Source organism: Carcharhinus amblyrhynchos, chromosome 6, assembly GCF_965287045.1.
Source record: "Carcharhinus amblyrhynchos chromosome 6, sCarAmb.v2.hapA, whole genome shotgun sequence".
Taxonomy (NCBI): domain Eukaryota; kingdom Metazoa; phylum Chordata; class Chondrichthyes; order Carcharhiniformes; family Carcharhinidae; genus Carcharhinus; species Carcharhinus amblyrhynchos.
The window spans coordinates 71672371-71700034 of NC_137329.1; the positions used below are offsets into that span (position 1 = coordinate 71672371).

General features: G+C 42.7%; 1 pseudogene; it reads right to left on the reverse strand.

The window, feature by feature from the left end:
• Nucleotides 1–322: 322 nt before the first annotated feature.
• Nucleotides 323–27664, reverse strand: LOC145344354 (large ribosomal subunit protein eL37-like; annotated as a pseudogene).

Genomic DNA, 27664 nt, shown 5'->3' on the forward strand with positions numbered 1-27664 from the left:
ATGAAGGCCAGCATCCCATTTGCCTTCCTGACCACCTGCTGCACCTGCAAACTGGGTTTTTGTGACTCATGCACAAGGACCCCAAGGTCCCTCTGCACCGTCGCCTGCTGCAGTTTTTCGCCCCGTAAGTAATAGTCCTTCCTACCATTCTTCCTACCAAAGTGGACAATAACTTTCATTGCAGTGTTAATGTAAGCCTCCTTGTGGCACCAATAAAAAAGACTAAACTTTACCCAACATTTTCTGTTTCTATTTCAGGTCTCCAGCACATGCTGCATTTTATTATTTGAAAGTTTGCAGCTTAACTTGTTCGAAGGGGGATTCACTGTGGTTTCAGATTGGTTTGAAATGGATCCTGATCCCCAGTGGCAGAGCTCTCCTCCTCAGTCACTTGAATGAGCCAGGCTGCTTGTTCAATCAGTAACTGTAGCTGCAGAAATGGGCACACAGCACTGTACAACAGCAAAGGCAGCTTGCAATGATTCAGAATCAACTCACTCCATTTAAAAAAAGGAAGCTATTTGCAGTTTTAAGGCCGTGGATAGATAGGTGTTAGAAAGCAGTCAAAATTGAAGGAGAATAATAAAGGAATAAATAAAGGCAAGAATGGCATAAGAAATAAAGAGTGTGGAAGAGGAAAGTAATAATATTCAAGATATACAGTAAAATGTAAGTATTCAAAGTGGGCCCTCGATTGAATTTTCAATCTGTAGAGGTTGATGGAAAAATATCCATGAAAGTATTGATTTAATATCAGTGAAGAATATTGAAGCGATATGAATCTTGAGAGAGAAAGAGAGAGAGAAATAAGCAATATTGTGATGGATAAAAAAAATGCTGCTTAAGTTTAAAGGAAGGTTAAATAGGGAGTGAGATATATCCTGACAGAGGTAAGGGAGGAAATTGCATTTATTGTTGGATTGTCTCGGCAGAAATCTCACCCTTGTAAAGAGATTTGGCTGCAGGCAAAGAGCTATCCTTAAAAAAACTTTTATTCACTTCATTGACTATATCCAAGATTACAGGATATTACAACCGAGACTGGAAATTTCCCAGCCTGTTGAATGGACATTTGTCTGGCCCACACTGTGCCCCTTGGAGGGATTGCCATGTCGGGACTGGGGAATCCCAGTCAGAGCTGGAGCTCCGCTCTTTGGAGTATCCCATTTATCATTCACCTCCCTGTGAGTGAAATCGTTGCACACATGCTCAGCAGCCTTACTGAGAGCAGTGTTAGAGTTAGCCCTTTACAACTGCAGTGTAAAGGGGCAGTGTGGCATTTAAATTTTAGTCTTTATTGAGTATGGGTATGTGTCAGAGGATTGAAGAATGGCCAACATCAGCCTCATTTTTGAAAAAGGATACAAATCTAATCTAGTTAATTACAGGCCACTTAGCTTAACATCTGTGATCGGGAATTTTTACAGCTTTTAATTGAGCAAGAAATTCCCACAATATCAAGATGAAATGAAAATGGCCTGTAAAGATTTCACATGGGGTGATCATTCTTGACAAATTTAACTAAATTCTTTCTGAAGGCAACAGACATGGTTTCTAAATCAAATGCAGTGGAATTTCTTAAATTCTTTAACATTGGGATTATTGGAGAAAATATCAGGGGCAGACAGTGGTGTAATGGTAATGTCATTGGACTAGTAATCCAGAAGCCCAGGTTAATGCCCTGGGGACATGGGTTCAAATCCCACCACGACAGCTGGTGGAATTTAAATTCAGTTAATAAATCTGGATTTGAATGTCAGTCTCAGTGATGGTGACCGTGACAACCAACTGTTATAAAAACCCATCTAGTTCACTAATGGAAATCTGCCATCCTTACCTGGCTTACATGTGACTCCAGATCCACAGCAATTTGGTTGACTCTTAAAATGCCCTCTAAGAAGGCTCAGCAAACCACTCAGTTTCAAGGGACAACAAAAGCACAGCCTCGTCAGCAATGACCATATCTCAAGAGAGAAGAAAGGGGAGAAATGGGGTTAGTGATGGCAAACTAGATTTAATATCAGTTCAAAGTGCACAAACAATGAATCAGGCAGACTAGAAAGACTGGAACTGGGTGATAACATCTCTTGCTTCATTCATTGTATAAATCAGTGATATCTAAAAGTCACCGCAGTGCCAGATGACCATAGGCTGTCCTCCACTTTAAGGGGGAGAGCTGACCTCAGATGAGGAGTAAAGTTGAGAAGGCATGGCCTGCATGAATAACCTCAATCGGTTATGGGAACTGAACCCCACACTTTTAGCGTCGCTTTGTACCATCGACCAACCTTCCAGCCAATTGAGCTAATCGACCCCCAGTGCTGTTAGAAACAGGACCTCTACAAGTATCTGCAGAGCAAACATTGACACTTAACTGGATACATTTAAATGGATGCTTGGGAAGTGAGCAAGGTTATACTGTTTGGGTTAGATAAAGAAGGGCTTGTATGGAGTCTAATATATTATGTGCCTCAACTACTCCCAGAGATCCACATTCGAGCCCGATGCAGTGGTTATTTCTACCAAGTGTGTTAAGGCGACGTCAGGTGAAGCCTGTACTGATTGTCTTGGTAACGGAGGAAGTAGTTCTGGAGTGTGACATTATAGATGTGAACATTTCTGCTTAATTTTTAAGAGCAGTAACCTTCCAGAGAGTGCCAGTTACCTAGACAGCTAACATGTTTTGTTTTAAATTTATTCATTTATGGGATGTGGATATTGCTGGCTAGACCAGCATTTGTTCTTCATCCCCAATTACCCCTTGAAACTGAGTGGTTTACTCGGCTAATTCAGAGGGCAGTCACATTGCTATGGGTCTGGAGTCACATATAGGCCAAACCAGACCAGGTAAGGATTACAAATTTCTTTCCCTGAAGGGGCATTAGTGAACTAGATGAGTTTTTACTACAGTCCACGATTGTTGTCATGCTCACCATTACTGAGACCAGGTTTATATTACAAGTTATGAACTGAATTTAAATTCCACCAACTGCCAGGGCAGGATTTGAACCCACGTCCTCAGATTATTAGCCTGGGACCCTGGGTTGCTAGCCCAATGACATTACAACTATGCCATCATCCCACCCATGATCCAGAGCTAACACCAGCAGTATGGGGTTCAATCCCCATTCTAGCTGAGGTAAATTTGGGACCTGCCTGTTTCACAGCAAAACCATGGCTCGTAAATAATGGTTCAATCACCCTTGAATAATCACCTGGCTGCTTGGACAGGCAGAAGCAACCTCCAGGAGTGGCCAGGAAGCTGCAGTAAGAAATTAAACAATTAGAGGGAAATGAGGTTTCATTGTTGGGATCAAACACAAAAGGGCTGAACTTCCCAGCCCTTCCAGTCGACAGAATCTTCTAGTCCCATTGGTGGCCACCCACCCACCACCTGCGGTGCATTGCCCAGCAGGGGAGGGTGCAAGAACACAAAAAGCCACAGAAATCGGCGGGACTGGAAGATCCTGTCGGTGGCCAATGGCGGGCTGCCTCTGCCGCTGGAAAACATGCCATGGCGGGCGGATGGAAAATCCCACTCAGAAAAACACAAGCACAACAAAAGCTGGGATCAAACATAAGATATTCTCAGTCACTATCAAATACGTCTGCAAGTCCTTAACAAGAGCTGACCTCAGAATGCGGATTGTCACCGGGAGAATGCAGAAGGGAATGTAAGGAGGTTTATTCGCACACAAAGTCTTGTTTGAAACCAGTGCTTTATTGAAGTGGCCAGTGAAACAGAGTTTAAAGCCTTAAAGATTTTTTTTACTGTTTACCTGCCTTGAAAGAATGTTGGAAAGCGTTGGAGACACAAACTGTGATTTCTATCCATCTATTCAAACCCAGGGGCTACAAGGCAATGATTATCCGCAGATGGAATGCAAAAACTCTACTTTGAAAAGGTTTGGGTAAGTATTTGAAAGGCGAGATCAAGGATGGGGCCAGTGAAGGCAGGGTAATGAGATTGGGTCTGACAGTTCCACCTAGAAAATCTCCACTGCACGTCGCAACAGACCAATTATTCCCAATTATGATATAACTTCTTTTGTTCGACTGCCTAGTTACAGAGTCCAGCTGCCCGGTATTGAACCAAACTGTCTGCATTTTGATTATCTGCTGAGCACCAAAACAACAGACTGGAAAAATCAGTGGGAAGACTGTGGAACAATCAATGCACACAGTTGGGGGGGGTTAAACAGAACAAATAACATCAGATGTACAGCCAAGAAGGAGTTTAGATTTATTATAGTGCCTTTCACAACTTTAGGGTGTTGCAAAGCATTTTACAGCCAATGAAATAAGTTTAATATGCTGTGGGAAGCATGGCAGCAAATGTGTGCATAGCAAGATCCCACAAACACCAACGTGATGCGTGTTGTTAGAGGGAAATATATTGATAGGAGCAACAGGCCTTTGAAAGATGACAACGTTTTGCTTCTCCTTTCTGTTGCGATTTCGGAGCGGCGCGGTGGCAAAGTGATTAGCACTGCTGCCTCATAACACCAGGGACCCGGATTCAATTCCAGCCTTGGGTCACTGTCTGTGGGGAGTTTGCACATTCTCCCCATGTCTGTATTAGTTTCCTCCGGATGCCCAGGTTTCCTCCCACAGTGCAAAGATGCGCGTGTTAGATTGATTGGCCATGCTAAATTGATCCTAATGTCAGGGGGATTAGCAGGGTAAATACGTGGGGTTGTGGGTATAGGGCCCAGGTGGGATTGAGTTCCTTGCAGACTTGATGAACTGAATGGCCTCCTTCTGCACTCTATGGCATTCTATGATTCCATGATTTTACATCCAGCAGAGAGGGCAAAACAGGGCTTCAGTTTATTCTCCTATCTGAAAGATGCAAGCAGCACTTCACCAGTACTACACTGGAGTATCAGCCTAGGATTTGTACTTCAGTCTCTGGAGAGGAAGTTGAACTCATAATGCATAATGACAAGAGTGCTGTCACCCAAACCATAGCTGACAACTTGTATCTAATACAGATACTGTAAGACACCCAATAGAAACACTGATGAGCAAATAATGCAGGAATGTGTGCATGTACATGTGTACGCTTGCGCAGATGCATGTGTGTGCGCGCTTGCGCATTTGTATGTGTGTGCGCTTGCGTATATGTATGTGTGTGTGCTTACTCATATGTATGTGTACGCTTGTGCATATGTATGTGTGCACGCACTTCCACATATGTATGTGTGTGCACTTGCACATATGTATGTGTATGTGCACTTGCGCACATGTATGTGTGTGTGCACTTGTGCATATGTATGTGTGTATGCGCTTATGGTATGTGTGTATGCAGTTGTGGGTATATGTGTATGCGCGTGCATGTGCACACGTGTGTATGTGCATGTGTGTGAGTGTGTGCATGTGCATGCGTGTGCACATGTGCAAGCGTGTATACTAATGTAGGCCCATAACTCCCTGGCTCTCCAGCGTCAGATTTAGGGCGTACCTCACTGATGTACTGAATCACACCCAGAAGTTCCAGGGAATTTTCATGCCCCAGCTTATGCACTTCATCACTGAAAAAATGGTGTAGACTATTTCCAGCTGCTGCAGGCTCACTGGGCATTGCCCAGGTGCCAAGCTGGCATGGTACAAGGAGCACCACTTTTTGCCCCCACCTTCCCCAGGAGGCCTCAATGGCCACCGGTTCCACTGGCGAGGACAACATAACTGTTCTCTGTTCACGTGGAGCAGGTGTTTTCCTCTCCGGAGAGAACCATACACGGGGAGGCCCTAAAGACAAGCGAGCCTGGACGATTGAGCACCGAGCTTGCTAGTCACATGTAAAATAGAATCAAAATATATTTAAATAAATTATTCAGCCTCTCAGTGGGCGAGAGGCTGGCCTCACCAGAAATCCAACTTCATAAAATCGCAAGAGTCTAGAAATCGGGTGTGACCCTGATTTCTTGGCTCTTGCGCGATTTTACCAGCTTGCTCTGTCCGGCATAGGGAGCAAGTAAAATTCTGCCCTGTGTGCAATCCACATCTTTTCTTTTTGTTTAAAACCCACAACCCCTAAAATGCTAAGGACATTACAGTAAACATCTGAAAGAGCCATTGAAATCATTAACTTTTGATGGTTCTGCCAATTTTACACCAATAGTTGCGCTGAAAGAATTAGAAGAAACAAAACTATCTCTAACTTCAGCATAAGGTAACTAAATTAAACACACAGACCAAGCCCTGTAGGGGACACTCTGGATCCTCCCACCCCACCAAGGTTATGCCTAACCACCCCTCCCACCAACCTCCAACCTTACTCCCATGGAATTCCCTCCGCCTCCATCCAATTGGGATCACCAAACAACTGGCTGCATGGGATCCCCTGACCCTACTTACAGCCACATGGGACTCTAAGTAACTCTCGACCCCAATTTTGCCCCGTACAATCCAATTTCCCTTGACTTTACCCGACCCAACCAGAATACCCACATTAAGGACCCCAAGCACCCCAGACATTCTCTCTTCCACCTTCTTCCATTGGGAGAAAGGTACAAAAGTCTGAGGTCACGTACCACCTGACTCAAGAACAGCTTCTTCCCTGCTGCCATCAGACTTTTGAATGGACCTACTTGCATTAAACCGGTCTTTCCCTACACCCTAGCTATGACTGTAACATTTAATTCTGCATTCTCTCCTTTCCTTCTCTATGAACAGTATACTTTGTGTCGCGCACAAGAAACAATACTTTTCACTGTACGTTAATACATGTGACAATAATAAATCACATCAAATATTCGTGGCCCAACAATCACCCTAGCCCGATCTGACAACTTCACCAGCCACCCCTGCCCCCATCCCACCCACCCCACCTCACTTCCAATTCCCCTTCTCACATTACGGATTTATTATTTTCACATGTATTAGCGCAGAGAAAAGTATTGTTTTTTGCACGCTATATGGAATAAGCATGCCATTCATAGAGAAGGAAATGAGAGAGAGTGCAGAACGTAGTGTTGCAATCATAGGCAGGATGCAGAGAAAGATCAACATAATGCAAGGTAGGTCCATTCAAAAGCCTGACAGCAGCAGGGAAGGAGCTGTTCTTGAGTCAGCTGGTACATGACCTCAAACTTCTGTATTTTTTTCCAATGGAAGAAGGCGGAAGACAGAATGTCCGGGTTGTGTGGGGTCCTTAATTATGCTGGCTGCTTTGCCGAGGCAGCAGGAAGTGTAGACAGAGTCAATGGACATGAGGCTGGTTTGTGCAATGGATTGGGCTACGTTTGTGACCTTTTGTAGTTTCTTGCAGTCTTGGGCAGAGCAGAAGCCATACCAAGCCGTGACACAACCAGAAAGAATGCTTTCTATGATGCATCTGTAAAATTTGGTGACAGTCAGAGCTGACATTCCAAATTTCCTTCATCTTCTGAGAAAGTAGACACATTGGTGGGCTGTCTTAACTATAGTGTCAGCATGGGGGGCGATCAAGAAAATGTTGTTGATGATCTGGACTCTAGAAACTTGAAGCTCTCAACCCTTTCTATATCTGAACTGACTCCTCCTCTTCTGACTTGATCTGAACCTACCCCACTCTCCCCCAACCATCCCACCTGCTAACCATTATGTCACTGTGCTGCCTGCTACTGGATTCAGACCCAAGTCCCTTATAAGTAGTGGGAAAGCTTCCCAATCTAGAACTTGCTACAGGTTAGTGAAGAGAGATCCAAATAGTATTCAAAGTGGACTATGAACTTTGAGGACAAATGCTATCACCTGGCCATCACCTGCTCTTACAGAAGTCCAACTGGCATTTTTGTAACTAAGTTTCGATCATGCTATTGATTGTCATAAAAAAACCATCTATTTCACTCAGAAAATCTGCCACCCTTACCTGGGCAGGTCTACCTGTGACTCAGTCTACCTGTGATGTGGCACAGCAGTTAGCACTACGATTAGCACTGCTCCTTCATAGCTCCGGGGATACAGGATCAATTCCCAGCTTGGGTCACTGTCTGTGTAGGGTCTGCACATTCTCCCCCTATCTGTGTGGGTTTCCTCTGGGTGCTCCAGTTTCCTCCCATAGTCCAAAAGATGTGCTGGTTAGGTGTGTTGACCATGCTAAATTCTCACTCAGGGTACCCGAACAAGTGCCGGAGTGTAGTGACTAGGGGATTTTCACAGTAACGTCATTGCAGTGTTAACGTAAGCCTACTTGCAACACTAATAGATAAACTAAACTTTATCCAGCATTTTCTGTTTCTATTTCCAGTAAGTAAATAAGATCTTTCTTCATTGGACTTTGGTTTATGGCGGGATAGTTGGGATTAGAAAAGTTTGAACTCAGCAAATACCTCCTCTTGTTTGATATGGAATGGACATCAAAATTAAAAGCATACACAAGAACAGCCCCCTCCTCTCTGAGACCGTATGGTCAGTGAGATTTGCCATGTGCTTGATGGTTTCGTGAATTGCACTGTCAATTGCTTCTCCTTAAGTGAGTTCACTACGCAGGGCATGTTTCAAACGACTATTGTTTATGGTGTGGTTAGCTAGTGAGGAAATATAGTAGCACAAATGGATCAAATTGAAAAATGAAAGGAATTGACACACCTCAGGTTAACCACAGGACATGAGGTAAATTAGTAACCCCGTTACCAATCTCATCCTGCATAAATGCTAGCTTAATCATGGGACTGTATCTTACTTTAAACATTATCAACATGCAAGGAAATGCACACTGATACAATGTTTGCCCCAATACACTGTGTGTGTGTGTGTGTGTGTGTGTGTGTGTGTGTGTGTGTGTGTGTGTGTGTGTGTGTGTGTGTGTGTGTGTATCAGGGTGTTGAATAATAAACGTTTATCTTTCTTTTAAAATAACTGATGAGAAAACCTGTTATTTGTTTGTTCCTGATTGCCACAGCTCTTGAAGGGGGAAGCGAGGTGGGGGGGCAGGGTTTAAAAATATTATTTCTTTTAAAAACACATTGGCCAGGATTTTCCAGTCCCACCGCTCGCCGGGTCTGGAGGGCAAAGCTGACGGGAGGGGCCGTATAATCCCGCCCACTGTCTTCAATCAGTCGACAGGCGGAAAAGTGGGAACCGTTCCTAAAGCTATATCATCCCCTGTCTGTAACAGTGACACCACTTCAAAAGAGACTTGTTGCCTTTTCCGCATTCCAAGTTCTTGAAGGGTGTTATGCAAATGCAATTCCTTCCTTCAGATCCAAGCTGTGTGCCTGAAGGGTCAAAGCTGGGACCTGTCATCTGTGTGGTTTCGTTACAAACCTCTTGGTTCTTTTGCTCCGAGGCACAGGAAAGAAACTGGCCAGTTATTCTTAATCTTTGTGCCCTATCGTTGTAGCTCAGCAGTGTGAGAAGTGAAACTCTGCTTGTACAGGATATGAATTCGGTAAACAGGCTGATTAGCTAATTGGCCCCTCAGGGGCTCCTCCAATCAATTCCCAACCCATCAGGTTCTGATTGTAAATGCAACAGTCCGGCAATGACCTTTCCACAGTGAACACACGCCTCTCATCTTGGCTTCTTCTCATGAATCTTCTTGTGTTAATCAGGTTCCCCCTGTCCGGCCTGATTGTTTTATTGATGACCATTGCAGCAATAGAAGTGGGTGTGTCCATAATGTTAATCTATTCTTTTCACATTCACTGCTTGGTGTGTGATGAACTGAAGGATTGTAATTCACATCATTAGAATCCTGCTTCTGTCAAAGGCTCTCTCTCTTAATATTTCATTGATGTGCTCTCTAGGGTAAGAGATGCTATGAAGGAAGCACTTTCACCTCGCAGACTGAAGAGGTTTGGAGCAGGGGGCTTACTTTGATTTGATTTATTATTGTCACAGGTAATGGTGTACAGTGAAAAATGTTGTTTCTTGTGTGCTATACAGATGAGGCATACCGTTCATAGAGAAGGAAATGAGAGGGTGCAGAATGTAGTGTTATAGTCATAGCTAGGGTGTAGAGAAAGATCAACTTAATGCGAGGTATGTCCATTGAAAAGTCTGACAGCAGCAGGGAAGAAGCTATTCTTCAGTTGGTTGGTACGTGACCTCAGACTTGTATATTTTTCCCGAAGAAAGAAGATGGAAGAGAGAATGTTCCCCACATCAAGGGCAACCAGACTTGGGTAATGAATGAATGCCAATAATATCTACATCCAGAGAATTAATTAGCAAAAGAACCAGGGATTCAGAGAAGAGTGATGTCTGATGTGTCTCCTGTTTATCTTGGTGACTTTTCCCTTTACTCCCTTCACAAATCATCCTGTGCCAGAGTAAATGCAGTTTTTCAGTGCGTACGTGTCCATTTGGAACTGGTGTTAAAACTGCCCTGCTTAATGCAGAACAGCCTTAGGATGTCTCAAAGAATTACACTGCATTAAGTTACGATTACAATTTTAGTTACTGTGCTCACAGCAAGGTTACATAAAGAGAAATGACCTTGGTTGAGGGAAGAACTTTGGACACACACTGGAAGAACTTTCTGTTTTGATCTGAACACCCACTTCAACTTAAAAGTCTCATCTGAAAGACAACACCCTCAACAATACAAAATTCCACCAGTTGACTCTTGGGTGAGATTTGAATTTACAAACCTCGCCTACTTTAGAAGTGAGAATGCTACCAATTGATCCACCCTGATAGTTGATTAAGTCTCAAAGTAAAACTGAAATTTAATCTAGAATTGGAATTGTTTTACTTTTGGCTGCTGGAATTTGTTTTTAACTTGTCCTTCCTTGCTTGCAGTTCCCAGATGTGATGAGAATATTGTCCTTGGCATCAAGGCAATGTGCCATTGAGGAGCCCTGGCAAAATTGGAGTCAATGGCAATCATGAGGAAAACTCTCCAATGGTTATAGTCATACATAGCACAAAGGAAAATGGTTGTAGTGGTTGGAGATTAATTATTTCAGCTCCAGGACATCAGTGTAGGAGTTCCCTAAGTAGTGCTTTATGCCCAACCATCTTCATTGTTTCATCAATGACAAAGATATAACTCTAGGGGCAAAAGGGATCAAGGGATGGGGGGGGATCAGGATATTGAATTTGAAGATAAGCCATGATCAAAATGAATGGTGGGGCAGCTCGAAGGACTGAATAGCCTACTCCTGCTTCTAGTTTCTATGTTTCTATGCTACCTTCCTTCCATCATAAGAACAGAAGTGGGGACATTCAGTGAGGACTGCACGATGTTCACTAGCATTTATGACTCCTCAGATTCAAAAGCTATCCATGTCCAAATATAGCAAGACCGGAACAATATCCAGGCTTGGGCTGACAAATGATTAGTAATGTTTGCATTATGATGAATCCAGGTTTGACTCAGGCCTTGGGTGACTGTGGAGTTTACATGTTCTTCCTCTGTCTGCGTGTGTTTCCTCTGGACGCTTTAGTTTCTTCCCATAGTCCATGCAAATTAGATGGATTGGCCATGTTAAATTGCCCCGTAATGTCCAAAGATGCGCAGGCTGGGTGGGTTAATTATGGTAAGTGCACAGAATTATGGGGGAAGGGCGGAGGAGAGTCATAGAATTTACAGCATGTAAACAGACCCTTCGGCCCAACTTGTCCATGCTACCCTTTTTTTTAAAACCCCTAAGCTAATCCCAATTGCCCGCATTTGGCCCATATCCCTCTATACCCATCTTACCCATGTAACTAAGTAAATACTTTTTAAAAGATAAAATTGTACCCACCTCTACTACTACCTCTGGCAGCTTGTTCCAGACACTCACTATCCTCTGTGTGAAAAAATTGTCCCTCTAGACACATTTGTATCTCTCCTCTCTCACCTTAAACCTATGCCCTCTAGTTTTAGACAACCCTATCTTTGGGAAGATATTGACTATCCACCTTGTCAATGCCCCCATTATTTTATAGACCTCTATGAGATCACCCCTCAGCCTCCTACACTCCAGAGAAAAAAGTCCCAGTCTATTCAGCATCTCCTTATAACTTAATCCATCAAGTCCCAGTAGCATCCTAGTAAATCTTTTCTGCACTCTTTCTAGTTTAATAATATCCTTTCTATAATAGGGTGATCAGAACTGCACACAGTATTCCAAGTGTGGCCTTACCGATGTCTTGTACAACTTTAACAAGACGTCCCAACTCCTGTATTCAATGTTCTGACCGATGAAACCAAGCATGCCAAATGCCTTCTTCACCACTCTGTCCACCTGTGACTCCATTTTCAAGGAGCTATGAACATGTTCCCCTAGATCTCTTTATTCTGTAACTTTTCTCAATGCCCTACCATTAACTGAGTAAGTCCTGCCCTGGTTCTCGCATTTGTCTAAATTAAACTCCATCTGCCATTCGTCAGCCCATTGGCCCAATTGACCAGTGCAATCAGTGCAGCCAGTGCAATTGACCTGCAACCAGCTTGCAGGTGCAGCAGGTGATCAAGAAGGCGAATGGGATGCTGGCCTTTATAGCGAGGGAGATAGAATATAAAAGTAGGGAGGTCTTGCTGCAACTGTACAGGGTACTGGTGAGGCTGCAACTGGAGTACTGTGTGCAGTTTTGGTCGCTGCACTTGCACAAGGATATATTGCCCTTGGAGGGAGTGCAGAGGAGGTTCACTAGGCTGATACAAGAGATGAGGGGGCTGGACTATGAAGAGAGACTAAATAGACTGGGTCTGTACTCGTTGGAGTTTAGAAGGATGAGGGGGGATCTTATAGAGACGTATAAGATAATGTAAGGGATGGATAAGATAGAGGTAGACAGATTCTTCCTGCTTAGAAAGGATAGCAGGACTAGGGGGCACAGCCTCAAGATAATGGGGGGGCAGTTTAGATCGGAGTTGAGGAGGAACTTCTTCACCCAAAGGGTGGTGAATCTCTGGAATTCTCTGCTCGTTGAAGTGGTGGAGGCTACCTCGCTAAATATATTTAAGTCAAGGGTAGATAGGTTTTTGACGGACAAGGGGATTAAGGGTTATGGGGAGAAAGCGGGGAAGTGGAACTGATCCACTTCCAATCAGCCATGATCTTATTGAATGGCGGGGCAGGCTCGAAGGGCTAGATGGCCTACTCCTGCTCCTATTTCTTATGTTCTTATGTTCTTAATTGATCAAGATCCTATTGCAATTGGAGATAACTTTCTTCACTGTCCACTATGCCACCAATCTTTGTGTCATCTGCAAACTTGCTAACCATGCCTCCTATATTCTCATGCAAATCATTAATATAAATGACAAATAACAGTGGACCCAGCACTGATCCCTGAGGCACACTACTGGTCACAGGCCTCCAGTTTGAAGAACAATTCTCTACAACCACCCTCTGGCTTCTGTCAAGAAGCCAATTTTGTATCCATTTAGATACCACACCCTGGATCCCGTGAGATTTCACTTTGTGCAACAATCTACCATGCTGCACCTGTCAAAGACCTTGCTAAAATCCATGTAGACACCATCAACTACGCTGCCCTCATCTACCTTCTTGGTTGCCCCTTCAAAAACTCGATTAAATTTGTGAGACATGATTTTGCATTCAAAGCCATGTTGACTATCCCTAATCAGTCCTTGCATCTCTAAATGCCTGTAGATCCTGTCTCTCAAAATACCTTCCAAAAATTTACCCACCACAGATGTGAGGCTCACTGGCCTGTAGTTCCCAGGGAGGACCTGGGTGGGATGCTCTTTTGGAAACTCAGTGCAAACTTGATGGACCAAATGGGGTCTTTCTGCACTGTAGGGATTCTATGATTCTATGGATTTTATGTATATACTGTGGCTACAAGAGCAGCTCAAAGGCTGGGAATTCTGCAGCAAGTAACTCATCCCCTGACTCCCCAAAGCCTGTCCACCATCTACAAGACTCAAGTCAGGAGTGTGATTGAATACTCATCACTTGCCTGGATGAGTGCAACTCCAAGAAACTTAACACCGCCTAGCACAAATCAGTGACTTGATTGGCATCCCAACTACAAATAATAGCCAGTGGGAGGGTCAATATATAATCAATAGGGATATTCAATGGGAGGGCACAGGAAACCCCATCATCTGAAAAATTCCATCTTCAGATCCATTTTCCTCCCCCCACTCCATATTCTTTCATGGTGTGAGGGATGGTAGCGGTAGTGTAATTTTTGAGTCAAGCCATCTGGGGCGGAAACCATGACAGAACCGTTAGTGTAACCTGAGGGGTTAAACGCTAAGACCAGCAGATGATGAAACACGCAGAAAAAGAAGAAAAAAACATGAGACTGGCAGGCGCTCGGGGTCTTCAGCATAGCCTAAAAGAGATTTACACCATATAAAATAAATGGGTAAGCAATTTACGGGACAATGAAAAAGAGTTAGCTGAATTGATGAGAGGTAAAACGATTTAAGCCTTAAAAGGGGTGATTGGATTAGAGTTAATGGGATGTCAACAAGGGAGGAGATCACTCAGTAAAGAGATTAAGGAGTGGTACCCAATAAAGAAAGGAGGGCTGTCCTATTGTTATCTAGGAAAAATGTATATAAACTAAGATTGTGTAAAGCAAGGTGTGTGTACCCACGGGACGGCACCCTTTCTTGCAAGATCGAATAAACCGACAGTTAGCTGAACTCATCCGTGTATTTGATTCAAGGGGGGGAATCATAAAGTGAGTATCTGACCGTTTCTCACAATGGCATGTGGGCATTGCCAGCTGGGCCAGTATTTGTTGTCCATCCTTCATTGCCCATGAGCAGAATAGCTTGCCAGATCATTTCAGAGGGCAACTGAGAGTCAACCACATTGCTGTGACACTGGAGTCACAAATAGGCCAGACTAGGTAAGGACAGCAGATTTCCTTCCCTACAGGAAGGAAATTAGTGAATCTGGTGGGTTTTAAAAAATTCTTTCATTGGATCTGAGCATCGCTGGCAAGGCCAACACTTGTTGCTCACCACTCAATGCCCTTGATCTGAGTGGCTTGGCTGCGTCATTTGAGAGTTGTGTTTTCACGACAATCATCGATGGTTTATTCATTGAATTTAAATTCCACCATTGTGCTATTAGTTAATATATTCAACATTCGGAACATCCACAACCTTCAGGGTAGAGAAGTCCAAAGATTCACAACTGGTGAGTGAAATAATTGTTCCACATCTCAGTCTGAAATGATCAAACCTTTATCCTGAGACTGCATTCCTGTGTTCTAGATTCCCTGACCAGTAATCTCTCAGTGGTTCCTTCAGAATCTTGTATGTTAAGTGGTCTCCATATGGGGTCAGAAACTTATTGAGTCCAGGCATCAATCACTGACTATCCCGAGACAATGATGAATGAATCTCGTTTATTTGTATGTGTGTGTAAACGTATGACTAATTAAGTGAATTGATTGCACTTATTATTTGATGGTTTTGTGAAAATAACGTCTGTTATTTGAAGAGAGTTGAACTGTTGTTGCTCTACATACATTCTAGCTAAAACTACAAACACTGCAATGACCATAATGGGCAGTGGATGCTAGTTCCCTCAAAGTGTCTTCTTCACACATCCCATTGTACTGCATTTGGAGATGGTCACCCATTCTTGCTGTTTACATGCAACAGCACCCTTTTCATTTGGAATTTCCATTGTGGAATAAAATGTGATCAATTTTCCAGAGCTCCCTCCACCAAACAATTAGCAAGCGAAGTGATTATGTTGCTCAGAAACTGCTGAGCCGAACTGGTTTCAAATACTTTGACAATGCAAGCAAATGTACCAAGGTTAGGGAAGTGCATGCACAAATGGTATATAATAATATTAAGAATGCTTTGAGATATTCCGTGGGGACTGCCCTGTTGAAAATAATCAGGTTAGTTGGAGGCTGGCTGTGTTCAATTTGCACATGCAGGTAATTTTAAAAATTAAGATGATTAAACACAAGGACTGCACACTTGCAATCTTCTGATAAATGCTGCTAAAGTGAGGTTCCTTATTGAAAGCTTGCAATCAGAGAACTTGCCCTTTTAAGGTGTCTCCAATCATTTTTTGCTCTTGTGTTTGATTGCTTCTAACTTTATAGTCTGACACAGTATGCCCTGTCGAGGTTACGATAAGGAAACAGGCCATTCAGATTAGCCAGTCTGTGTCAGCGTTCATCCTCTTCTTTGGTTACCCTCAAGCAACCCGGTGAGAGTTGAATCTCTGTGCTGCAAAGTTCCTGAGCCCAGCACACTCACACTTCCACTGTCAAAAACCTCCTGGAATATATCCGACCAGAGATAATTAACTGATATGCAGAGGATGTGTGAGCCAGAGGAAGTAGCAAGCGTGTAAAAAGAGAGCTTTTCATAATGATGCCATTTATGAATTAAAGAGTTGAGTAATCAATTAGAAAACACTGTGCAGAGTTTTGGGCTGTTCAAATGCTTTCTCAGTCAGGCATGTCAGAAAGCATTAGGAGGTGAAATCAGAAACTCCCAAATGGAAGGGGAAATGACAAACTACAGAAGGATTTTCAGTGGGAAAGGTTGTATGAAATCCAAACAGATAGTCAATGGGAGGGAAATAAATAACCAATAATGATAGTCAGTGGGAGGGTCAGTATAGAATCCATAGGGATAGTCTGTGGGAGGGTTAGTATAGAATCAATAGGGGCATTCAATGGGAGGGTTAGTATAGATTCCATAAAGATAGTCAGTTGGAGGGGAATATAGAATCCATAGGAATATTCAGTGGGAGGGAAGTATAGAATCCATAGGAATATTCAGTGGGAGGGTTAGTATAGAATCCATAAGTATAGTCAGTGAAAGGGTCAGTATAAAATCCATAAGTATAGTCAGTGAGAGAGTCAGTATAGAATTCATTGGTATAATTACTGGGAGGGTTAGTATAGAATCCATAGGGATAGTCGGTGGAAGGTTCAGTTTAGAATCCATAGTGATAGTCAGTGGGAGGGTCAATATATAATCCAAAGGGATAGTCAGTCCCTATAGTAAATCCATAGGGATGGTCAGTGGGAGGGTCAATATATAATCCTTAGAGATGGTCAGTATAGAATCTATAGAGGTGGTCAGTGTAGAATCTATGGAGATGGTCAGTATAGATTCCATAGGGATTGCCAGTAGGAGGGAAGTATAGAATCCATTGAGATAGTCAGTGGGAGTTAGTGGGAAGGTCAATATAGAATCCATAGTGGCAATTAGTGGGAGGGTCTGTATAGTATCCGTACGAATCATCAGTGGGACGGTCAGTATAGTATCCATAGGGATAGTCAGTGGGAGGGTCAGTATGTAATCCAGCTGAGGAACTGGTGACTGTAATAACTGCAACTCTGAGCATATTTTGGCTTTCTTACTACAAAATGATGTTTTTCCATTGACTGTATCTTGATCAAAGGAATGTTGAGTGTGGGGGGAGAGCGGTTGGTGGTGGGTTGGAGCTGTGGGGGCCAGATGACTGGTGTAGATTCAATTGACGCCAATAGCATGGGGTTCAGTCTACTGGCTGGGGTAGATTCAAGTTTGCCTCCTACCCATGGAGGAGATTCTGGTGATCTGTCTTCAGGCGGACAAATCAAGAAGAAATACTTATTAGAACTGTAGCCAGACTGCTTATAATAAGCCATGCAAAACTGGATCATTATTTGAATTCTGTGTAGAAAGGCTATTTCTTCATGTTGTGCTTAGATTAGGTTGCTTATTAGAGCCATGCATCGATTGACTGCTCCTTCGAACTGTGCATTGTCTGGCTAGTTATTAGAGCTATGTCTAATCTGACTATCTATTAGAGCCCAGCACAGGCTGGAGCTGTGAGCAATCAGGCTATTTATAGCTGTACTTTGACTGGCTACTTATCACAACAATGCATGTTCTGACTACTTATTTGAATTGTGCTGCCTGACCACTTATTAAGATTAGGCGTTAACTGACTTAATTATTGAAACTGCGTATAATTTGGCTATTTATATAACTTTGAATTACATAGAAGATAACGGCAAAATAGCAGGCAACTTGCCCCAAAACAACCATGCCATTGTTTAAGCTTCACATTAACCTCCTCCCACCCCACTTCTCTTAACCCCATCAGTATAACCTATTTCGTTCTCTCTCATGTACCCAACTAGTTTCTCCTTAAAAATTACCTATGCTATCCACACCTCAACCATTCCACATGGGAGCAAGTTCTCACCTTCTCTGAGTAAGATTCCTTTTGAATTCCTTATTTGATGGAGAAAATCAAGTGTTAGATCAAGTCCAAGATTAGGTGTAATGTCTGTTTTTGTCAGGTTTGTATGTCTCTCTTGTGAGGACCATGAATTTGAATTGTTTTTAAAGCAAGCAAGGAGATGGATTAAGGACTTGCCCTATCCACTCTGCAAGTTGACTTTGTAACCCTGAGACAGGAATAAAAAAAATAAATTTCTTATTTGATTGAGTTTTGCCTATTATTGATGTCCCCTAGTTTTGCTTACCCTCTCTAGCATTACTCAACACTTACTAAAACAGCTCATGTTCCGACTGCTTATTTAAACTGTGGTTCTTCTCAATATTTTGTTGAACTACAGACAGACTCTACATGTCCGACTATGATTAATTGTTTGTCCTCAGGCCTCACTGCACTTGCAGCAGAAGCTCCCAAGGTATAATCTGCCAGGGATTGAGTTCTCTGTGAGGTTTCGATGTGGACCATTGCTATGAGGTTTTTAAAGATTCAAAGCTTTTATTTAGGGGGGAGAAAAGTTGATGACAAGTGGTTAAGCAACACTTGCTGGGGGTGTGAAATTGGAGCAATACGCTCAGGTCTGGAGCTGTTCTCTACTGGAGAGACTGGGATCAAAGCTTAACTGTAACTTAGTGATAGCACTGGTGTCTCAATCACAGGATCATAAATTCAAGTCTCACTTCAGAGCAATCTGCATAGTGCCGTGGCGAACATTCATCTCTAAATCAATGCCACCAAAACAGGTCATCTGGCCATTATCCCATTGTTACCTGTTGGACATATTTCACAATGACTGCACTTCAAAAATATTTTGATTGGCTATAAAACACTTGGCAGCACAGTGGCACAGTGGTTAGCACTACTGCCTCACAGCGCCAGGGGCCCAGGTTCAATTCTCGGCTTGGGTCACCATCGTGTAGAGTTTGCACGTTCTCCCTGTGTCCGTGCGGGTTTCCTCCAGGTGCTCCGCTTTCCTCCCACATTCTGAAAGATGTGTTGGTTAGGTGAATTGGCCGTGCTAAATTCTCCCTCAGTGTACCCAAACAGGTGCTGGACTGCGGCAACTATGGGATTTTCATAGTAACTTCATTGCAGTGTTAATGTAAGCCCTCTTGTGACACTAATAAATAAATAACTTTGGGGGCATCCTGAAAAAAATAAAAACTGCTATAGAAATGTATTTCCTTCATTTTGATCTTTAATCCTACAGCAGAAAACTGCCCATGTTTCAACATTTTATTACATTTCTACGGAAACATGGGCAATAGGCATCAGGGGTCGGACTGGAAGATCCCACTGGTGGCCAATGGTGAGTCGTCTCTGCCTCGCTGTGGAGTGAGGAGAGTGAGAACTCCCACCCAATGGTTTTATTGGTTATAATCTTCCAAAATTCACGGAATCCTGGAAAGGATTGGGAAAAGCACAAATTTAAAATATTTTAAAAAGAAGTGAGACTGCAAGCAGGAAATTATAGGCCAGTCAGCCTAATATCAGTCATTGGGAAAAATTCTAGAATACATTATGAAAGAGCTAGTAACAGAACATTTATCATGAATCATAAATCATAATAAGAACATAAGAACTAGGAGCTGGAGTAGGCCATCTGGCCCCTCGAGCCTGCTACGCCATTCAATAAGATCATGGCAGATCTTTTCATGGATTCAGCCCCACTTATCACCCTCTCACCATAACCCTTAATTCTTTATCTATTAATTAAATTTTAAAAATTATCTATTCTTGCCTTAAAAACATTTAATGAGGCAGCCTCAACTGTTTCACTGGGCAAGGAATTCACCTCATCAACTAGCAGTCCTAAAACTGCTTCCCCTTATTTTGCAGCCAATCCCCTGGGTTCTAGTTTCACCTGCCAGTGGAAACAACTTCACTGCTTCTACCTTGTCTATTCCCTCCATAATCTTATATGTTTCTGTAAGATCTCCTCTCATTCTTCTGAATTCCAATGAGTTAGCCCCAGTCTACTTAGTCTCTCCTCATAAGCCAACCCTCTCAACTCAAGAATCAACCGAGTGAATCTTCTCTGCACCCCCTCCAGTGCCAATTTGTCCTTTCTCAAGTAAGGAGACCAAAACTGTACACAGTCCTCCAGGTGGCCTCACCAGTACTCTATACAGCTGCAACATAGCCTAGCTGTTTTTAAACTCCATCCCTCTAGCAATGAAGGTCAAAATTCCATTTCACTTTTTAATTACTTGCAACATCTGCAAACCAAGTCCTTGTGATTTTTGCACAAGGACAACCAGGTCCCTCTGCACAGCAGCATGCTGCAGTTCTTTTACCATTTAAATAATAATCCAGTTTGCTGTTATTCCTATCAGAATGGATGACCTCACATTTACCAACATTGTACTCCATCTGCCAGATAATACAATTAGGCAGACTCTGAAAGGGTTTGACAAATTTGCTAACATTTTTTGAGGATGTAAAAGCAGGGTGGATCAAGGAGAACTTGTAGATGTGGTGTACTTGGATTTCCAAAAGGCATTATATAAGGTGCAACATCTTGCTTACAGTGCAAGATAACAGCTCATGGCTTTGGGGGTAATATGGATAGAGAATTTGCCGACTAAGAGGAAATAGAGGGTAGAGTTAAATAGGATAGCAAGCTGGTGTGCCACACGGATCAGTGCCAGGGTCTCAACTACTTACGATCTATATTAATGTCTTGGACAAAGGGATCAGCTATCTTTTAACCAAATTTGTCCATGATGCAAAGACTGGTAGGAAAACAAGTTGGGAGGAGGATACACAAAGTTTGTAAAGGGATCCGAATGGATTATGTGAGTGGGCAAAAATCCGGCAGATGGAGTATGGTGTGGGAAAATGTAAACTTCTTTAATTGAAAAACAGTGTGTTATTAGAATGGAGGGAGTCGACAGAATGCTGCAATACTGAAGGATCTTGGTATCCTGATACATGAATCACAAAAAGTTGGAGTGCAGCTGCAGCAAGTGGTTAGGAAGGTAAATGTAATAATGTTGTTTATTGCAAGGGTTATAAAAGTAGGGAAGTCTTACTACAGCGATACAGAGCATGGATGACATCAAATCTAGAGTAGTATATAGAGTTTTGATCATCTTATTTAAGGAGAGACATACTTGTATTAGAATTAGTTCATTAGACTGATTCCTGAAACAAAGGGGTTGTCTTAAAAGGAAAGGCTGAGTGGATTGGCTATGTTACTGGAGTTTAGAAGAGGCAATCTTATTGAAACACATATGATTCTGAAGGATCTTTACAGGGTGGACGCCGAGAGGCTTTTTCCCTTCGTGAGGGAATCAAGAACCAAGGAACACAGTTTAAAAATAAAATGTCTCCCATTTAAGATGGAGATGAAGAGAAATTTCTCTCACAAAGAGTCATTGGAATTCTCTTCCACAGAGAGTCATGGAGATTGGGTTAATGAATCTATTGAAAGCTGAGTTAGTCCGATTTTTGATCTATAAGAGAGTCAAGGAGCATATGGGGAGGACAGGCAGGATATTGGAATTAAGGTCACAATTAGATCAGCCATCTTACTGAATGGTGGAACAGGCCCAAGGGATAAGGAACCTACTCCTTCTTCTATTATGAGCTTATGATGCTCTCATGTAAGTTCACCTGAAGAACCAATTTAGTGTCTGTTAAATGTTACATTGACCCGTTTTTTTCAACTAGTTTTTCATCATGATCTCAGCTGAATTATATGTTCCAGTGAATTGGTGGGCCAATTGGGAAATGACCCTCAATTTCCAGTTCCATTCGTGCCTGAAGTCCAGTCACTTAATCTCACATACAGTTGTTTTCTGCTCTCATTTATCATGTGGTTCATTGTGAAGCTCAACAATAGTTCAGGGGGATCATGAAAGAGAATATCTCTGCCAGTCTACCACATAAATTATTTGTATTTCTAATTTTTGTTTGACCTCAGGATATCTGGCATGGCAGCATAGTGGCACAGTGGTTAGCATTGCTGCCTCATAGTGCCAGGGACCCGGGTTCAATTTGGGCGACTGTCTGTGTGGAGTTTGCAAATTCTCCCTGTGTCATAGAGTCATAGGCTGCATATGTTTCCTCTAGGTGCTCCAGATTCTTCCCACAGTTCAAAGATGCACAGGTTAGATGGATTGGCCATGCTAAATTGCCCTTTAGTGTCCCAAGGTGTGTAGATTAGGGGGAATTAGCCATGGTAAATGTGTGTGATTATGGGGATAGAACCGGGGAGCGGTACAGGTAAGGCACTCTGACAGAGAGTCCATGCAGACTCGATGAACCTCCATCTGCACTGTAGAGATTCTACGATTCTCTGATAAAAAAATGGAATACATTTGAAGCACTGCTATTTTTGTAATGTAGGAAATGTGACAGCCAGTTGGAGTACAGCAAGCTCTCAGCACATGGGCAATAGGCCTGCCCTGAATATACAACACACAGCAAAACATAAGGTTGTGCCGGAATGGGCGTAAACTGAAGTTATGAGAATCTTCCACAGTGTGCTGCTCCCATCGGGAATTTCCTGTACTGTGCTGCTTGGTTTCTTCATGCACTTTACAACCCCTGCTTAGTTACATTTGAGAGGTAGCTGGTTGTAGAAGGCAGTTGCTTTTTTAATTGATATGGCTGGGAGCAGTCTCCTCGTATATTGCCCTTCTCAGGAAGACAGAGCTTCACAGTGAAAGCACATTCCACAGACACTGCTCAGAACCCGTTCAAATTGTCATCCTTGCTCCTACTTTATCATCCCCACGACCCTCACATTTTGAGTTATAAAATCAAAATGCAGCAGACCTTCTAATAAACAATGCTGTGAAGAAATTCTATTCCAAACCCCACCCTTCCACCACCAGAAAGTAGCGTGGGCTGTTTTCATCAATAAAGGAGAGAATCTCCTGTTTTCTGTACTTGTTCTAAGAAGAAAGTTTTTTTGTTAATAAACGTGGGAAGTTATTTCTATCACGGGTGATATGATAATATAAAGACACCAATCACTTATAAGGGATTGCGTAAACATGTCATGGGTTCATTTATTAACTCTAGGCACATGAGAGAAGATACACATGGAAATAAGTCTTGAAGACATCAGAGTTATGTTACTTTTGGATAACCAAATAAACAAAATTAACAAACTAAGGGATAAACTAAAATGCAGCCCCTTAAAGAAAAGGTGTATCAAAGTAAACCGAATCTCAAAGGAAACTGAAAACGTCGCAGGACATGGAGCTGTAGGGCTGTGCATGGGTGCGCTGTGTGTGTGTGCGCACACGCTGTGTGTGTGTGTGTGTGTGTGTGTGTGTGTGTGTGTGTGTGTGTGTGTGTGTGTGTGTGTGTGTGTGTGTGTGTGTGCACGCTGTGTGTGTGTGTGTGTGTGTGTGTGTCTGCATTGTGTGTTGCTGTGTGTGTGTGTGTGCTGTGTGTGTGTGTGCATGCGCTGTGTTCTGCTTCAGGTTGAAGCAAAACCGAGACTGAATCATGAGACACATCACTTAAAATGATGACATGCTGCTATCCCTTAAAGGCACATTACAATGCTTTTGGCACTCAGTCGAGTTCATTCTCTCACTGATTCAAACTGCCTCACTGTATCTCTTTAACAGTTTAGGCAATATTTTCTGAAGCTCATTTCCTCATGGGAATTCAAAATTAAGAAGTGAGGAAACCAGCAATTGTGACGACAGTATAGAAGGGATTCATCCTGTTACATAGAATAGAATGAATCGTTGAATCCCTACGGTGCAGAAGGAGGCAATTTGGCCCATTGAGTTTATACCGATCATAATCCTACCCAGGCCCCATCCCCACAACCCCATGAATTTACTCTGCCAATAGGGTCAATTTAGCATGGCCAGTCCACCTAACCAGCACATCTTTGGACTTTGGATTCGAGAGTATCTCACTTTTGCAATGTGGGAACATTAGTTTTGCCTCTCTCTGTTCTGGGCACTGCGCCTCAGGGTATTAGTATTGGTTAGCTTGTGGCATAGGTTCACCATAATGATACCAGACAAAGAGGGCCGAGATTCAAGGGGACATTGCGCAGTCCAGGCTTGTATTTCCTTCAGTCTAAAAGATAAAGGATGGGTCTAATCGATAGGGTAGATAAAAAGAATTAATTTTCTTTGTGTGGGGTGAGGGTGTCCAGAACAATTGGCATGACCTTAAAATAAGAATGAGGCCATTTAAGTTCAATGTAAGGAGGTATTACTTCACACACAAAGTGCAGTGGAATTTTAGAACACTCTCTAAAATGTTATTCTAAATGTTGTTCAGGGTAAGGATGAATTGAAAATTACAATGCAGTGCCTGATTATCTCTTTGTTAAGGAATGATGTTGAAGTTCACAGAGACAAGATGGGTGGATGGAGTTGTGATATAAATCAACTGTAACCAAACTGAATAGAACATAGAACATTACAGCGCAGAACAGGCCCTTCGGCCCACGATGTTGCGCCGACCAGTTAAAAAACAATGACCCTCTCACCTAAACCAATCCCTTTTCATCCATAAACCTATCCACTGATGGTGGATTAGACTTGAGGAGCAGACAGGGCTACTTACTTTTTACTTTGATTCAAATCTGCATGTGTACACATTTGTGGACTGTTTTGAGGATGTAGCTTGCAGAGTTGACGGGGGGGGGGAGCTAGTGGGTGTGATTTATTTGAACTTTCAGAAGTCTTTCAACAAAGTCCCACATAATGAATCAGCGTGTAAAATTAGGGCAGATGGGATTGCGTGCGGGTATTGTCTTGAGAGAGGGAGAAAACTGGTTGGCAAACAGGAAACAAAGAACAGGAGTAAATGGGTCATCTTCCAAATGGCAGGCAGTGACTAGTGAGATACAGCAGAGATCATTGCTGGACCCCAGCTATTCACAATGTATATCAACGATTTAGAAGTGGAAAATAAATACAATATCTCCAAATTTACAGGTGACACAAGCTAGGTAGGAAGATGATCTATGAGGTGGATGCAGAGATCCTTTAGTGTGATTTGGACACGTTGCATGAGTAGGCAAATGATTGGCAGTTGCAGTATAATGTGGATATATGTGAGCTTATTAACTTTGGTAGCAAAAATGGGAATGCAGTTTACTATCTGAATGCGCATTCCCCTCTCCTAATTTATGGCCAACAAGACCTGGGTGTTCTCCTACACCAGTCATTGAAGATGAGCATACAGGTCCAGCAGCCAGTCAAAAAGCAAATTGTATGCTGGCCTTCATAGTGAGAGGATTTGACTACAGGAACAGAAATGTCTTGCTGCAATTATACAGTATCTTGGGAGGCCCCATCTGGAATATTATTGCAATTTTGGTCCCCTTATCTGAGGAAGGATGTTCTTTCTATAGAGGGAGTGCAGCGAAGGTTTACCAGACTGATTCCTGGGGTGGCGGGATTGACTTATGAGGAGAGACAGACAGTTAGGATTATGTTCGTTGGAATTCAGAAGAATGAGAGGGGGATCTCATAGAAATCTATAAGTGGAACAGAGTTACTTTTTGGGAACTGGATTGGAGAATTATGGAAAGATCTAAATGATAGACATCTAACCTTACTCATTAATAGTATGAATATATTGCATAATGTTGCAGATAATGGGCATTCCTACTGAAAGGTTCAGCAGGTGGTGGGATTTGGAGAAGTATATGTTCTAATGTAGATTGTTCTGAGGACACATTATAGAGTAATATAAAGAGAATGTGACCCTAAATCTTTTCTATATTGTGTCTTTCCTGATGTTAGCATTGTGCAGGCAGAATCAATCCAGGCACTCAGAAGAAAATTAAACTATTATCTGAAAAGGAAGGGTTCGCAGTGAGTACAGGGAGAAGGTAGGAGACAGGCACTAGATGAGTTGCTCATCTGGAAAGTTGGTGCAGATACATGATGGGCCAAATGGCCTCCTAGAGCACTGTAAGAATTCTGTGACTCTGTGAGTGCAGAGCACAGAAAAATGTTCAATTGCTCAACACAACATCCACAAGCATGAGAAATGAATTTAAGAATTAGTTTGCCTGATAGCAGCAGGATTAGTTAGTGAGCTGCCCAGACAAATAAATTGCTCATACCTTCAGTCCATATCATTGTGTTAATAGGCTCTTGATTTCAGTGCACTTTGACAATGTCATCTTCAGTTTGACCCTTCACCTCCAAAGATTACAAGGCTGACAGTTTCACTTCTCACACTGGCTAAGTCTATAGCAGATCTGAGCGAACCTGGGCCCAATTAGTAGCACACTGGTGAGTGAACATGTGGGAGGCTCAAAACCAGTAGGATTGGTTGATTGAGGCAGGCTGGCAGGGGGAGGGGGTGTGGGAGATGTAAGGGGTTATGCAGTTGACTAAATATCAGGCTAACCACCTCCATAACCATTAAATCCTACGTCCATCCGACCTGGATTTGGAGTAGGGTGAACAAAATGAAAATAAGAAGTTCTCATCTGAGTTTTATTCCAAAAAAAAGCATCATCTATTAGTGATGGAAACAAGAATTGGTATAAGGCAAACAAAAGTACCTAAAGGAGCAAGAAAAGGACCCTGAAGGACTAATGAGAAAAGGATAAGTAATAATCTCTGTGACCAGCTGCAGAATTATGCAATATTTCCATTCTGCAAAAGCTAGAAGGAGCTCTTTCCTAACCCCACCACCAATGAAGGAGTAATTGGTATTCATCGGGGCTTATTTCAAACTCACAACCCTGCAACAGAAAGAAGAGGTCCTTCATATCAGTGAGGCAAGCTTCAGGAGCCTTCCTTCTTCATATAGGGAGCTTTACTCTGTATCAATCCCAGTGCTGTACCTGTCCTGTGAGTGTTTGATATGGATAGTGTAGGGGGCGCTTAACTCTGTATTTGTGCTGTACTTGTCCTGGGAGTGTCTGATGGGGATAGTGCAGAGGGACCTTTTCCAAACTATAGCTTTATTTGTTGTGTAGATACACTGGTAGTTGAAGCAGAGCTGGAGGAAGCCATTGTGTAATGTCCAACTTTTGGTGTGGTTCTTTTGCGGAATCTATTCCTGAATCAACGCATTCAAGTGCCTCCTGTGGCCCGTACAAATTGTGTTTCTCCTTTTGGTCCGAACACTCCAGTCATACTCCCTCTTTCTCTTGGCAGAGTAGACACATTACCACAGTTCGATTTCTGCAGATGAAATGCTTCAGCCCCACATTGCCAGCAAAGAGTATGGGTCTTGTTCCGCCCCTCGCTAAATGCTGATAAAGTTAAAGGTTTTACCGTTTTAATTATTAGTCACATGTAGGCTTACATTAACACTGCAGTGAAGTTACTGTGAAAATTCCCTAGTCCACACTCTGGCGCCTGTTCAGGTACACTGAGGGGGAAATTTAGCATTGCCAAAGTGCCTAACCAGCACGTCTTTTGGACTGTGGAAGCAAACCAGAGCACCTGGAGGAAACCCACACAGACAGAGGGAGAACATGTAGACTCCACACAGACATGACCCAAGCCGAGATCAAACCAGGCTCCCTGGCACAGTGAGGCAGTACTAACCACTGTGCCAACCATATGACATGATGTTCCTTTTGTCAT